The sequence below is a fragment of the Otolemur garnettii genome, unplaced genomic scaffold, assembly GCF_000181295.1.
Source record: "Otolemur garnettii isolate 467f Iridium unplaced genomic scaffold, OtoGar3 scaffold00011, whole genome shotgun sequence".
NCBI classification, from domain to species: Eukaryota; Metazoa; Chordata; class Mammalia; order Primates; family Galagidae; genus Otolemur; species Otolemur garnettii.
Window position 1 is genome coordinate 8,089,135 of NW_003852406.1, and position 15,651 is coordinate 8,104,785.

Consider the following 15,651-nt stretch of genomic DNA (forward strand, 5'->3'; position numbering starts at 1 on the left):
CCTTAGCCACTTGAGCCACAGGTGCCAAACCGGGAGATATTTCTTTTAGGAAAATTTAAGAGTACCAGATTTTGGGGTGGAGGGATCATCTTTTCCTGCAAACAAGGCACCTGTCTTAGAAGTTCATCACCTCAAACTTTAAATAAATTTGAAAACCAAGAGTCATGTTAGCCCTTGTCCCTCTACTAAGAAACCTATGAATCCTAAAGATTCATTCTTTTTTTTCACATTTTATACTGCTTTTGGTATTTTTCCTCTCATTCTATTTCTGCTTTTACCATATTATTTCAAACTCCCCAGTGTCTTCAAAAGACTGAGTTTATCCATTCTTTTCATACAACATTTTAAAGTATAGGCTCTCAGACTATATAAAAATGTAAGTGAGATTATGTATGTATGGAAGATAATAAAAGGATACTTGGTGTTGTTTGGATGTTTCTGGAAAATCTGTTAGCAATCCCTTCGCTAAACACATACACACCTCTGCAGTGAAATTATTCTCCTGACTACCACAATGTTACTAAACTTTTATACCTTCTGAATGAATTATATCCTAACAAAAACTTGACAAGTTTTATTACTGAATCATTACATCAACTGATACCAATTTAAAACATCATTAATTTTTTTCATCATTAATTTTTATACATTGTTTCATGACTTAGTTATCTAAACAGTGTTTCAAAAGCCTTGAAAATAACTCAACCTTAAAGTCTTAAACTATATTTCTTTGTAGACTTAAAAAAACAAACATCTCTGGGCATGGCTACGGCTATGGCTCAGTGAGTAGGTCGCCAGCCCCATACACCAGAGGTGGTGGGTTCAAACCTGGCCCTGGCCAAAAACCAAACCAAAACAAAACAAAACAGCTCTAGTCTCACCCACAGGTAGACAGAAATTTGAAACATGGCAAAAGTGGTTTTGCACATAAGTGAGGAAATACAAAGAATGGAATGACTATTGAATACATTGTGCTGCTGGGAGAAATGGTTATGTAGGAGTGAGGGGAAACTCACCCTTTCCCCCCGAAAGTTTGCAGAAAGATCCACTCACAATCTCACAATTAAGGCAGATTAGTATGAAAAAGATTGTATTCACTATGTGCACGGTGGCATGCTAAATCACTAAAAGTGACAGCCCACTTTTCCAAAGGAGTTCTGGTATCTTTATACAGGCCTTTTAGAGGGAAGGGGAGAAATTGAGGTGTATAGAACATAAACGATTGCTAGGGATAAATGGATGGGTTGACTTGTAGATTAACCAGGGAGATAGATATTTATGACCCCAAAAATTTGGGCCTGGACCATCTATATTCCCAGCCCTCATTCCTGAAATATTTTGAGATAATGGGGAAGGAGGAAGGGGAGTCAAGTGTCCTCTTTCATCTTCTAGTCAGGCCAATTCCGTTTATGAAGATAGAGGGGAGGCCTTCTCCAGTGTTCCCTGACCTTGAATGGGCTTCAATTCAAAATATTCTTTATACCAGGGACTCATATCTTGGGGTGAAATTTCCTTAGCTCCTTCAGGTACCATATGGAAAAAATGAGATTGTATCTCTACACATGTATGGCGTCATACACAAAAATGAATTTCAGCTGAACCAAAAACATAAAAATTTGAAATTTCAAAAAATAATGTTTGTAGGCTGAGAAGAGCGGCTCATTCCTGTAATCCTAGCACTCTGGGAGGCCATGGAAGGTGAGTTCCCTGAGTTCAAGAGTTTGAGACCAGCCTAAGCAAAAGTGAGACCCCCTTTCTACTAAACAGCCAGATGTTGTGGTAAACACCTATAGTCCTGGTTACTCAGGAGGCCCAAGCCAAAAAAAACTGCCACCAAAAAAAAAAAAAAAAGCCACTAACTGGAGCTGGGTGTGGTGGCTCATTCCTATAATCCTAGAACACTGGGAGGCCAAGGTGGGTGGATTGCCCTGAGTACATAGGTTCAAGACAAGCCTGAGATGGCTTGGTGCCTATAGCATAATGGTTACAGCACCAGCCACATACACGGCAGCTGGCAGGTTCGAACCCAACCCAGGCCAGCTAAACAACAATGACAACTACAACCAAAAAATAGCCAGGCATTGAATGGCGGGCGCCTGTAGTCCCAGCTACTTGGGAGCTGCGGCAAGAGAATCACTTAAGCCCAAGAGCTGGAGGTTGCTGTGAGCTGTGATGCCACAGCACCCTACCGAGGGTGACAAAATGAGACTCTGTCTCAAAAAAAAAAAAACAAAAACAAGAAATACAAATTCCCAGACCCTTTCCAGACTGAACCAGAAATTCTGGATGTAGGGCTCAGCAATCTGTGTTTTCTCAGGCCCACCGAGTAACTTGGATACCCACCAAAGTTTGAGAACCACTAATTTATTTATTTATTTATTTATTTATTTTTTAGAGATAGAGTCTCATTTTGTCACCCTCGGTAGAGTGCCACTGTGTCACAGGTCACCACAACCTCCAGCTCTTGGGCTTAGACAATTCTCTTCCCTCAGCCTCCAGAGTAGCTGGGACTACAAGTGCCCGCCACAAAACCCGGCTATTTTTTTGTTACAGTTTGGCAGGGGCTGGGTTTGAACCCACCACCCTTGGTATATGGGGCCAATGCCCTGCTCACTAAGCCACAGGTGCCACCCAGAAAAGGGGAAACTTACAAAGCCAAGAAAAGACATCAGTTCACCGACTCTTCTATCATCCCAAGGATGACAACACCCTGGCCAGGGCACTCACCTGGATTTGCAGTATGGAAATTGTAACAGGAGAGGAATTTTATCCCCTTGTTCTCCTTTCTTATAGAACAAACTTGAAGCTTGTCTATAGTGAAACTACCAGGGCACTAGGCAGTCTCAGTTCCTTTATAGTTGTCTGAGAAAGCAAGCTACTCACTATCTAGAGACTTTGTATCACCTAGAAAATTGTAGTTAGAAGAAACAACCAGAGTCTTGCCTGTGGCTCAAAGGAGTAGGGCACCAGCCCCTATGCCAGAGGTGGCAGGTTCAAACCCAGCCCCCGGCCAAAAACTCCAAAAAGAAAGAAAGAAAGAAACTACCAGGCTCGGTGGTATGGCATCAGCCACATACACCAAAGCTGGCAGGTTCAAACCCAGCCTAGGCCATCTAAACAACAATGATAACTGCAACAATAACAAAAAAATAGCAGGGTGTTGTGGAAGTGCCTGCAGTCCCAGCTACTTGGGAGGCTGAGGCAAGAGAATTGCTTAAGCCCAAGAGTTAGAGGTTGCTGTCTTCTGCGACACCACAGAACTCTACCGAGGGTGACAGCTTGAGATTCTGTCTCAAAAAAAAAAAAAAAGAAGAAGAAGAAGAGGAAGAAACTACCAGTCCCAATGGGAAGCTAAATTCAGGTGCGGCCCCTCCCACTGTGAACTTGAAGGTCTAGGTCCCATTGGCTGGTTACCTAGGAAATTCCAGAGAGAACACCCAAGGTCATTTTTGTTTGGTTTTCATTTAAAGCATGCAGAGAGTTATCAAAGAGATAGCCAGGTTGTTTTTTCCTCTAATTTTAAGATTTATACTTACTCATTCTATGATTTATAACTTACAAATACTATGTTATTTGATATGTAACAAATATTACAAGATTAAAGTAATATTTTTAAGACAAGTTCTATAATAGATAAGCATACTTATTTACTTGTAGCGTATCCTGAGGGGGGAGTGAAAATGTGCAGTATGAAGCAATAATTAAATATGATTTATTATTATTAATCTAAAATTTATTAACAATAATTTTATTTATTTTTTAAAAAGGTATTCAAATGTCAATCTTTAAAACATGATTGTTATGCATAATTATTTATTTATTTATGTATTTATTTATTTTAATTTGTTGTTGTTATTTCAGGTTAATGTGAGGGTACAAACAGCTAGGTTATAATATTTGCATTTGTGGCTCAGCACCCATAGCATTGCTGTTATGATGCCAATCATATATACTAAGGCTGGTGGGTTCAAACCCAGCCCAGGCCTGCCAAACAACAATGACAACTACAACCAAAAAATAGCTGGGCATTGTTGCGGGTGCCTATAGTTCCAGCTACTTGGGAGGCTGAGGCAAGAGAATCACTTAAGCCCAAGAATTGGAGGTTGCTGTGAGCTGTCATGCCATAGCACTTTACTGAGGGCAACATAATGAGACTCTGCCTCAAAAAAAAAGAAAAAAAAAGAAAAAAAAACAATATTGGCGTTTGTTAGGTAGAGTCCCTATTGTAGTTTCGTCCTGCACCCAAGAGGTGCACCATATACCCTTACGTTGTGCCCAATAAGGGGGAGTACACCACTCCTCTCCTCTCTCCCTACTTCCTCATCCCCCTCCCCCCCAACTTGAATTGAATTGGGCCTCTGTTCATTACTAGAGATGAATTGAGATGTCCCATCTGAGTGCAATTCCTGCTTCTCACACCCACCCAACCCCTAAAGTGAAAAATCAATAAAATCCCCATAAATTACTAAAAGTCATCCATCTCAAATGTCAATTTTATTGTATATCTATACACACATTCATTTGCTACTGCAAAGTGAAAATACGACACATCAAAATTTCCTTTTACTGCCATTTTTTTTAAACCAGAAAAATCTAATCAATTATTAAGCTCTAAGCAAACTACCCGATGTTTCCTTCACATTCTTTCCCCATAAACACAAATTACTTTGCTTCAATTTTTTTTTTTTTTTTTTTTTGAGACAGTCTCACCGTCTCCCTTGGTAGAGTACTATGGAGTCATAGTTCACAGCAACCTCAACCTCTTGGGCTTAAGCAATCCTCATGCCTCAGCTTCCTCAGTACCTGGGACTACAGGCACCCACCACAACACCCAGTTAGTTTTTTTTTTTTTTTTCTATTTTTAGTACAGACAGGTCTCATTTTGTTCAGGCTGGTCTTGAACTCCTGAACTCAAGCAATCCATCTGTCTTATTCTCCCAGAGTGCTAGGATTATAGATGTGAGCCACCACACCTGGCCTGCTTCAAGTTCTTGGTGTTGGGTTTTATCTCACTGACTTCAGCTTTCCAAAACACATGGGAATATTTGAGACCTATCAGTGATTCTTTGGGTCAAATCAAAAAGTAGAGTTAAAGTATACTGAAGTTAAAAAGAAAAGTATGCTGAAGTTATTCAAATACGTTGAAGCTGCACAGATCCCTTACAAGTTACTAGTATTGAGGTAATAAGGAAAAGATACAAGAAAAGACACCACAAAACTCATCATATGTTATCAAAATTATTGGCATACAGCCTATTCCAGCAAAGAGTAGCTCTCTCAACTCGCTGCAAAAAACTAATAACAAAAAACAAAAGTACCAGAATAAGGTTTATGGTGAAATTGGCTCAGTGTCATAATACCCTATTCCAGCATTTTTGGAAAGATCTCACTTGTGATACGTGCAGAAATTGCAGCCACATTCGAATGGTTCACTTCCATATTCATTCTGAACTCCCTTAAATCCAGTGCCTGTTAGTTCTCTTTTAAACCAAGAAAACTTGTTGAGTAAAAGATATCTCAGTCTTACCCATCTTTCTTTCCCCACAGATAACAGTGTCCTTCCTGTTTACAGAAAACAAGCTGTCTCTGATCTCCTGGAAGATCCCTTCTCCGCTCTCCTGTTGTTGGGTAAAGCCTTCTGAGGGAAATTGGTGCCAGCCTCGAGAGCCAATTTACTAAGGTTCTTTATTAATGTTTTGGAGAAGTTATGAGATGCCTCTGAAACATCTTGGAAATCTTCAGTGAGTATTTGTGAAGACTCTGGGATCAAGGTTGGATCAAGCATTTGTGATGGGTCCATCCCAGTCTCACCATAGCTGTAAGCTCCTCCAGGATCTTTGAGTCCCTGCAGAACCACAAAGAAGCCTAGAAAGAACTCCCTAGCCCAGAAAACCAGAACTCCAACAAATTTCGGTGAGATCCTCCTGGACTGGAACCCCATCTTGAGTAAGATATGCAGGTGTGTGCAACAAAGACCCTGGTGGCTGATTTATTGTTCCCACCTTCTTCTCCTGAGTCCTCATCAGAAACAGGTGCTGCAGGATGTACGGGTGGTTGTGTCTCTGCAGCACCTGCTTCTCTGATGTTGTCTGTCTCTAACAGATCACTTATTTCATGTAAGCTTAGAGCTCGAGGAACCTTGAGACTTCAAAAATGATTGCAACTAAAAAAACATAAAAAGACATTACTAGTCCCAGTGGGAGTCATCTTTCCTAGTGCCCCAAATGGAACATGCAAAATGTCAAATCCATAACTAATAGAGCAATTACAACTTCGGCACTTTCTTTTTACAACACAATAGGATAAAGGGTAGAGAATAGGAAAAAGTTACTAGTATAAGATGTAGTGCAGTAAAGTTGTATTTACCTGACTTTGGATGGTTCTTCAAAATTTTTCTGAAAATTTACATCACTTTTTGATAAGCTCTCAGCACGCCGGTATCCGCAGCAGTGATGAACTCTCTGCACCACATGATAACATGTACCCTCTGGAAGCAGACGTGTGTGAAAAATCTGACCTCTGGGCAGTGCCTGTGACTCACTGAGTAGGGCGCCAGCCCCATATACTGAGGATGGCAGGTTCAAATCTGGCCCCTGCCAAACTGCAACAAAAAAATGCCTGGGCGTTGTGGTGGGTGTCTGTAGTCCCAGGTACTCAGGAGGCTGAGGCCAGAGAATCGCCTAAGCCCAAGAGCTGAAGGTTGCTCTGAGCTGTGACACCACAGTATTTTACCGAGGGCGACAAAGTGAAACTGTGTCTCTAAAAAAAAAAAAAGAAAAAGAAAAATCAGACCTCTGTGATGACCTTGAGCAACAGGATGTAAATAAAACTTTCACATCACTACCACACCATTCCAATAATGGAACATTAGGCATAAGACAGACAAGCCCCCACCTTACACCAGCCTCAAGTGGCCTGTTAAGTAAATCAGGCACCTGCAGGTGTGGTTTAAGCTTTGTCTTGCATAGCCTTAGGCCTGTTAATGAGTTATAAAGGATATCTCCAAGAAGAGGAGGCCTGCCTGAACTTTCTCATGGCCAGCAACTCAAATTTAGGGTATTTCTAGGGTCCCTTTAACTAAGAGGGGGGTCCAGGCAAAGATCTTTTTTTATTTTATTTTTTTGAGGCACTTTGTTGTCTTGGTAGAGTGCTGTGCCGTCATAGCTCACAGCAATCTCAAACTCTTGGGTCCAAGTCATTCTCTTCTGCCTCCCAAGGAGCTGGGACTACAGGTGCCCACCACAATGCTCAGCTATGTTTTTAGAGATGGGGTCTCACTCTTGATCAGACTAGACTCCAACCTGTGAGCTCAGGCAATCCACTCCCTTGGCCTCCCGGAGTGCTAGGATTACAGGCATGAGTCACTGTGCCGGGCAGGGAAAAGATCTTATTTTACTTCACATTGTCTTCCACTGAGCTCTCCAAACTCTTCCAGCCTCTGCCTGTTACCCAATTCCAAAGATGGTTGCATATTTTCAGGTATCTTTATAAGGAAAGGAGGTTTATTTGGCTCACAGTTCTGCAGACTGAACAAGAAGCTTGGTGCCAGCATCTTCTACTGATGAAGACTTCAAGGAGCCCTGTGAAGGAGGAGGTTGAAGGGAGAGCAGGCGTGTCACACACATGGTGAGCAAAGACAGGAGTCCCAAGGAGGAGATGTGAAGCTCTTTTATTTATTTATTTATTTTTATTTATTTATTTGTTGCAGTTTTTGGCCAGGGCTGGGTTTGAACCTGCCACCTCTGGCATATGGGGCCAGTGCCCTACTCCTTTGAACCACAGGCACTGCCCTATTTTTATTTTTTTTAAGACAGAGTTTCACTCAGTCACCTTGGGTAGAGTGCCATGGTGTCACAGTTCACAGCAACCTCAAACTCTTGGGCTCAAGAATCCTCCTGCCTCAGCTTCCCAAGTAGCTGGGACTCCAAGTACATGCACCACACTGCCAGCTAATTGTTCTAATTTTTTGTAGAGATGAAGTCTCTGTATGTTGCCCAGGGTGGTCTTGAACTCCTGGGCTTGTGTGATCCTCCTGCCTCAGTCTCCCAAAGTGCTGAGATTATTGGGCCTGGCTAGCATCATTTGTTCAAAAAGAGTATTATTTTTATTTGTTTATTTTTTGGAGACAGAGTCTCAAGCTGTAGCCCTGGGTAGAGTGCTGCATCACAGCTCATAGCAACCTCAAACTCTTGGGCTCAAGCAATTCTCCTGCCCCCACCTTCCAAGTACCTGGGACTACAGGGGCTCGCCACAACTCCTGGCTATTTTTTTGGTGTTGCTGCAGTTGTCATTGTTGTTTTAGCTGGCCTGGGCCTGGTCTGAACCCTTGAGCCTTGGTTTATGTGGCTGGTGCCCCACCCACTGAGCTATGGGTGCTGCCCATATATTTTTTTAAACTTTATTCAAATTAACATGAGGATACAATATTTAGATTACATAAGAGTATTATTTCTTCACTGAATTATCTTGGCAACATTTTCAAAAATCAACCAATCGTATGTGTATGAGTCAAAGCAATTAAAAATATGAAAAAAGAAATTTTTGTTTCTGTTCTTTTTTGAGACAGAGCCTCAAGCTGTCACCCTGGACATAGTGCCGTGGCATCACAGCTCACAGCAACCTCTAACTCCTGGGCTCAAGCCATTCTTCTGCCTCCACCTCCCAAGTAGCTGGAACTACAGGCACCCACCACAACGCCCTGCCATTTTTTGGTTGCAGCCATCATTGTTGTTTGGCTGGCCCAGGCTGGATTTGAACCCACCAGCTCAGGTGTATGTGGCTGGCACCTTAGCCGCTTGAGCCACAGGCCCCGAGCTGAAAAAAGAAATTTTATATTTACCTTCATTTTTACCCTTTCCAACACTCTTCATTTTTTGGTGTAGATGTAAATTTCTCTCTGATACAATCCTTTGCCTGCAGAATTTTTTTTTTTAGAGACAGAGTCTCACTTTATCGCCCTTGGTAGAGTGCCGTTGTGTCACACAGCTCACAGCAACCTCCAACTCCTGGGCTTAGGTAATTCTCTTGCCTCAGCCTCCCAAATAGCTGGGACTACAGGCGCCTACCACAATGCACAAATATTTTTTTTGTTGCAGTTTTGGCCAGGTCCAGGTTTGAACCCGCCACCCTTGGTATATGGGGCCAGCGCCCTACCCATTGAGCCACAGGCACTGCCCTGCAGAATGTCTTCTTAACCTTTTGGGTAGCACAGGTCTGGTAGCAATGAATTCTCAGTTTTGGTTTACCTGGGTTGAGCTGGTTTAGGGGGTTGTCATAGCTACAGTTACTTTAGTGTATCATAAGCTTCAAATTTCTCTAGGGATGTGCTACTATTGCTTTGTGCTTGGAGGAGATGGGGCACAGGCCCTAAGTTCCTGCAGTAGGGCTTTGTCATTATTTCTTCCCCCCCTCCCAAACTCTGCCTTCTATATGTGATTAGTCTCGGAAAGCAGTTACCCTTTTTTTTTGTTTTGGAGAGAGTCTCACTTCGTTGCCGTTGGTAGAGTGTTGTGGCATCATAGCTCACAGCAACCTCAAAAATCAAGTGATTTTCTTGCCTCAGCCTCCCTATTAGCTGGTATTACGGGCACCTGCCACAGTGCCAGCTATTTTTAGAGATGAGGTCTTGCTCTGATTCAGGCTGGTCTCGAACCTAAGAGCTCAGGCAATTCACCCGCCTCCGCCTCCCAAGTGCTGAGCCACTGTGCCTGGCTTTTTTTCTTTTTTGAGACAGAGTCTTACTCTGTCACCCTGGGTAATGCCATGGCATCATAGCTCCTAGCAACCTCAAAGTCGGGCTTGAGAGATACTGTTGCCTCATTTTTTCTATTTTTAGTAGACAGGGTATTGCTCTTGCTCAGGCTGATTTCTTTTCTTTTCTTTCTTTTTGAGACAGAGTCTCACTTTGTCACCCTGGGTAGAGTGCTTGGTGACATAGCTCACAACAACCTCAAACTCTTGGGCTCAAGCTGTCCTGTTGCCTCGCCTCCAGAGTAGCTGGGGATATAGGCGTCTGCCACAATTCCTAGCTAGTGTTTTTAGAGGGCAGGGTTTCGATCTTGCTCAGGCTGGTTGGTCTCTAACTCATGAGTGAGCTCAAGCAATCCACCCACCTCAGCCTCCCAGAGTGCTAGGATTACAGGAGTGAGCCTCTGCTTCTGGCTTCCTAAAATATGTTCAAGAAATGCAAAATTATAAGTGTTTCAGTATGCATCTTTTTAAAAGTAGGCATTTTCTTATCTAAATACATCATTACATATAGCAAAACTGAAATAATTCCTAATGCCATACAATTCCAATTCATAGTCGAATTTCTGCAGTTGTACATTTTTACAGTTGTTTTGCTTGAATCTGCTTTTCCCTTTCTCACAGCTATCTCTATGACTCAAGTCACATCATCTCTCAATGGGATTTCTAAAGAGCGCCCCAACATATCCTTCTCTAAAGGGGATGAAATCAGAAGAAAAGTCAAAAACCTTACAATAACCTACAAAGTCCTATATGATCTGGTTTCCTATCAATTTTCTGATTCCATCTCCTTTTACTCTTCCTCTTGTTCACTCTATTCCAGCCACACTGGCTAAAATATATGCAATATGCTGAGCACACTTCTGCCATAGGATCATTGTACCTGCAGTACCTTTGTCTAGAATTCTCTTTCCCAGTTATCTCCAGGACTCACTCCTTTTATTCCTTTAAGTTATTGTATGTCTTTGCATTGAGCTATTAAACATTATTAATTTCTTCATACCTCTTGCCCTACCAACTACTTCCTATTCCCATTCCCTTTATTTCTTTCTTCCTTTTTTTTTTTTTTGGTTTGGGGTTGGAGGGACAGAGTCTCACTTTGTCACTTTGGTAGAGGGCTATGGCATCATAGCTCACAGCAACCTCTTAGGCACAAGCAATTTTCTTGCCTCAGGCTCCTGAGTAGCTGGGACTATAGGTGGCCGCCATAACACCCGGCTATTTTTCGAGATGGGATCTCGCTCTTGCTCAGGCTGGTCTCGAACTCCTGAGCTCAGGCAATCCACCCACCTCAGCCTCTCAGAGTGCTAAGATTACAGGCATGAGCTACCACGCCTGGCTGTAATTTTTAAATTTTTTGTTGAGACAGGGTTTTGCTATGTTGTCCAGGCTGATCTCAAACTCCGGGCATCAAATGATGCTTCAGCCTCAGCCTTCCAAATACCATGTTTGGGCTAGGCACTTGTAGCACAATGGTTATGGTGCCAGCCACATATACCAAGGCTGGTGGGTTCGAACCCAGCCCGGGCCAGCTAAACAACAATTGCAACAAAAAATAGCCAGGTGTTGTGGTGGGCACCTGTAGTCCCAGCTACTTGGGAGGCTGAGGCAAAAGAATCACTTAAGCCCAAGAGTTTGAGGTTGCTGTGAGCTGTGATGTCACAGCACTCTACGGAGGGCAACATAGTGAGACTATGTCTCAAAAAAAGAAAAAAAATACCATCATGTCCAGGTCAGCATTCACATTTCTTTTTGAAACAGAGTCTTACTCTGTTGCCCTGGGTAGAGTACCATAGTGTCAGAGCTCACAGCAACCTCAAATTCCTGGGTTCAAGTGATCCTCTTGACTCAGCCTCCCCAGAAGCTGGGACTACAGGTGCCTGCTACACTTGGCTAGTTTCTCTGTTTTTAGTAGAGACAAGGATCTCTCATTCTTGCTCAGGCTGGGCTGGAACCTGTGAACTCAGGCAATCCACCCACCTCAGCCTCCGAAGAGTGCCAGATTACAGGCTCTTGCCTCAGCTCCCAAGTAGGTGGGACTACAGGTGCCCACCACAATGCCCAGCTATTTTTTTGGTTGCAGTTGTCATTGTTTTTTAGCTGGCCCGGGTTGGGTTCCAATCCGCCAGCCTTGGTGCATGTAGCTAGCGCTATAACCACTGTGCTACAGGCACTGGGCCCACATTCACATTTTATTCAGATGCCTGAATGTTATTTCTAACAATCAGCATCTTCTTCAGACTTAATCCTGTCAATCAAGAAAATCTGTTCTTACTATTGTCACAATGGTATCTTTGCCCTGGGGATCATAAGCTACTGAAGTTGCAAAACTCTTCTCCAAATAAGATCCTGTTAACAGAACTAATTTGTTAAAATCAAAATAGACATATGCTATCCTCACAATTTCTTAAGGAAACCTAGGGCTTCAATATAAATTTAACAGAAAATATAATATGCATATGATAAGACCCGACCAAAAATACTGGCTCTCTCCTTAGTATGAAACTACTCTCAATAGAGTGGAGGCTACTGCCCTGCTAAATTTTTGTTGGACATCTCCCACCCAAGGGCAAGGCTTTCACACCTACTTGTCCTGAGGAAAGGCAAACACTTAAAAAACAGTTCTTTTTCTCTTTAAAAACTAGCTTTATTTAAAAGAACGTGAGGCATAATAACACTATAGAAACAAACTTACAATACATAGTCTTCAAGAAAGCCTGCCGTACATTATTTCTACTTGTAGTAGGTCTACATACCGATAAACATTCCTTGTACGATGCACAAATGACGTTTAGTATTAATTTTATCCCTGAAGCAATGACGAACTAGCATGGACTGTCTTGACAGCAGAACCTCTACTTGTCTTATTATCTATAGAATACAAAACTAAAACGTAGGTGACAAATTACATTCCTCCAATTTTAAGTTCTAGCCTTAAGGAAGAAGGGGATAGGATCAGAGGAGGAAACTTGTAAGAGTTAAACATCACAAAAAGAAAAGGGAGAATTGGCCTACCACTATTTACAGTAATTACTATAAAGTTATTCAGAATTGAGAATGTAATCGGTTTAACACTTGGAGAGAGCCCTTACACAGTCGAACTGTCCATTATCTACTATATTCAATCAGTTATCAAGCCAATTTTATTCCTCTGAAAACTGTTACCTGTACATTAACCACATAAAGAAAATAATTTGGGGTGATCTAATCATTTGGTACTTTATATTTTACCACAAAGTAATTCATGAATCATTTAATACCTTTATGACTTCAATAGGAACAGATCTAGTTCTAAAAGATTGTATGTGAAAATACCAGACAAAAATAACCCCCTAACATGTAATACTACATTTTTAACCTAAAAAATAGACCTATGAAAATATCAAGCATTCAAGTCAAATATAATAGGATTATGACACAGTATGGTATCTGTCATTTAAAAAAATATTAAGATTGAATCAGATTTATTGCTGTATCAATTCTATGAACAGTCGACAATCAAAAATACAAAATATACCATACCAACCATGCCAAATATGATGCAATGTAGAGGCATCATTAACATAGGTAGACATTTATTTTGTAATATACATCACTGATAGTAAATCCTTATTAATTCAAAACAGTTTCAATTGATAAGTCTAAAAATTTGAATATTTTAAAAGGATATGCCGTTTAAGCACTCATAAGCATTTTTTTTTCTTTCAAGAATATAATTTCAAATGTAAAAATTTGCATTGGCCAAGTATTACCTATTGTAATTCTTTTGGGTACTTGTTTTAACGACAAAATAAGAATGCTTTTAAACTAGTATTCTTAAATTTCTCTAAAATAAGAAGCTTAAATTTTTGCCTTCAATATTAAACATTTTTAAGATCTTGACTATGACTTTTATTAACAAATCCTTTCATCTAATACATAGTAAACAGCATTCAAGTCCTTGTATCAATGGTTACAAATTCTAGTTAAGTTAAAGGAGTTTTATTGTATCTTAATCATTTCTTTTTAATAAATGAAGTATTACAGGTAGTATTTATTTTGGTTATGGTAGGGTGAATGATACCCTTTTTGCTCAGGAGTTATCAAGATAAGTTCAAAATTTACTATGTAATTTTAGTAATATAGGCTAAAAAATTCTAATATTCACTGTCATTTAAGATAATTCCTTAGCAAATTATCACTGTTAAGTGGAAGATCAAATTTCTAATAAGTATTGTATTACAGGTGTCATGAATTTCTAACACCAAATTTTATCCCCTCTCCCATTTCAAAGACATCAAGCCATCTACTAATCCATAAATATTGATGTTTCACATACTTCATAGAGTAGCTTAAAACATACCAGCATAAGAAATAATTAGTATTACATAGTAATTTCCTTTGCCATAGGAATAAATGTTGGACAAAGTCTGGAAACATTTTATTTTCCAATTTGAATTACAGTAATTTTGCCACAGACCACAGCACTAGCGCATGTGTTACTTTAGACATGCTCTAAGAACAAAACAAAAAATTACTGCAAAAATACATGTCACCAATGTGGAACACATTCAGATTTGTATAAAAGTACTGAACTAATATCCCAAAAAGAGGTATATGTAAACAGTACATAAGGAAGAAATAGTTTTAATATGAAACAATTATTTAAGTCACATACATCATGATAAGAAGCAGGACTTTCTTTTATAAAAGATTATATTTTAACTAACAAGCAACATCTACACATCTACAGAACGAGAAAGGTACAGGCATTTAGACTAAGTTTTAATACAATTGCAAGTAATATAGTATTGAGAAAATACGACAAAGATGAAGCTTATTCACTGGGGTTCATTGTAAGTTTTAAATTAAATACACACAGCCTCTAGTGTGTTAATGCCTGGCATATGCATGGCCATTTTCCTTTTTTTTTTTTAAGACAGAGTCTCACTGTCACTCCAGGTAGAATGCAGCGGGGTCATTGTAGCTCACCACGAACTCAAACTCCTTAAGTTTCATTCTAATCTCAAGTGATCTTCCTGCCTCAGCCTCCAGCTGGTAGCTGAGACCATAGGCATGCACTACAACACTTGGCTAATTTTTCTATTTCTGATAGAGATGGGGTCTCACTTTTGCTCTGGCTGGTCTAAAACGCCTGAGTTCAAGCAATCTTCCCACCTTAGACTCCCAGAGTGCTAGCTACAGGTGTGAGCCACCGTACCTGGCCCCCTTTCTTCCTTTTATTTTTCCTAGACCAATTGACTTGACAAATGTTAATGCTAACTAACCTCCTTGGTCCACAAGTGCCCCCAAATTCTCATTACTGTACCACCATGAGTTGGAAAATATTCTCACCTGGCCTTGGTGAGACAGCCTAGATGCTGACAGTTAGCTAGGCGGAACGTGAGCAAAACTTCAGAATGTAGGAGAAACTCCAAGAATTCCTGCTCAGTTGGGGGGGGTGGTGGTGGTGGTCCTTGTATGTGCATATAAGATGAGGCCTTTCAGTGAAGGAAAAGGATTATTTAAAAACGTTCAATTCTGGCTCGGTGCCTGTAGCTCAAGCAGCTAAAGCACCAGCTACATACACCAGAGCTGGCAGGTTCGAATCCAGCCTGGGCCAGCCAAACAACAACTACAACCAAAAAATAGCTGGGCGTCGTGGTGGGCACCTGTAGTCCCAGCTACTTGGGAGGCTAAGGCAAGAGAATTGTTTAAGCCCAGGAGTTGGAAGTTGTTGTGAGCTATGACGCCACAGCACTCTACCCAGGATGATAGCTTGAGGCTCTGTCTCACAAAAAAAGATTCGTTTATCAAGAGAACAATTCTCCAAAGCCACCTCCTGAGGCCCTGGTATTTATGCTTATAGACTATGTTTCTGAAGCTGGGTCACCACTGTGTCGGTCAGAAGGGTGTTCGTGTTAT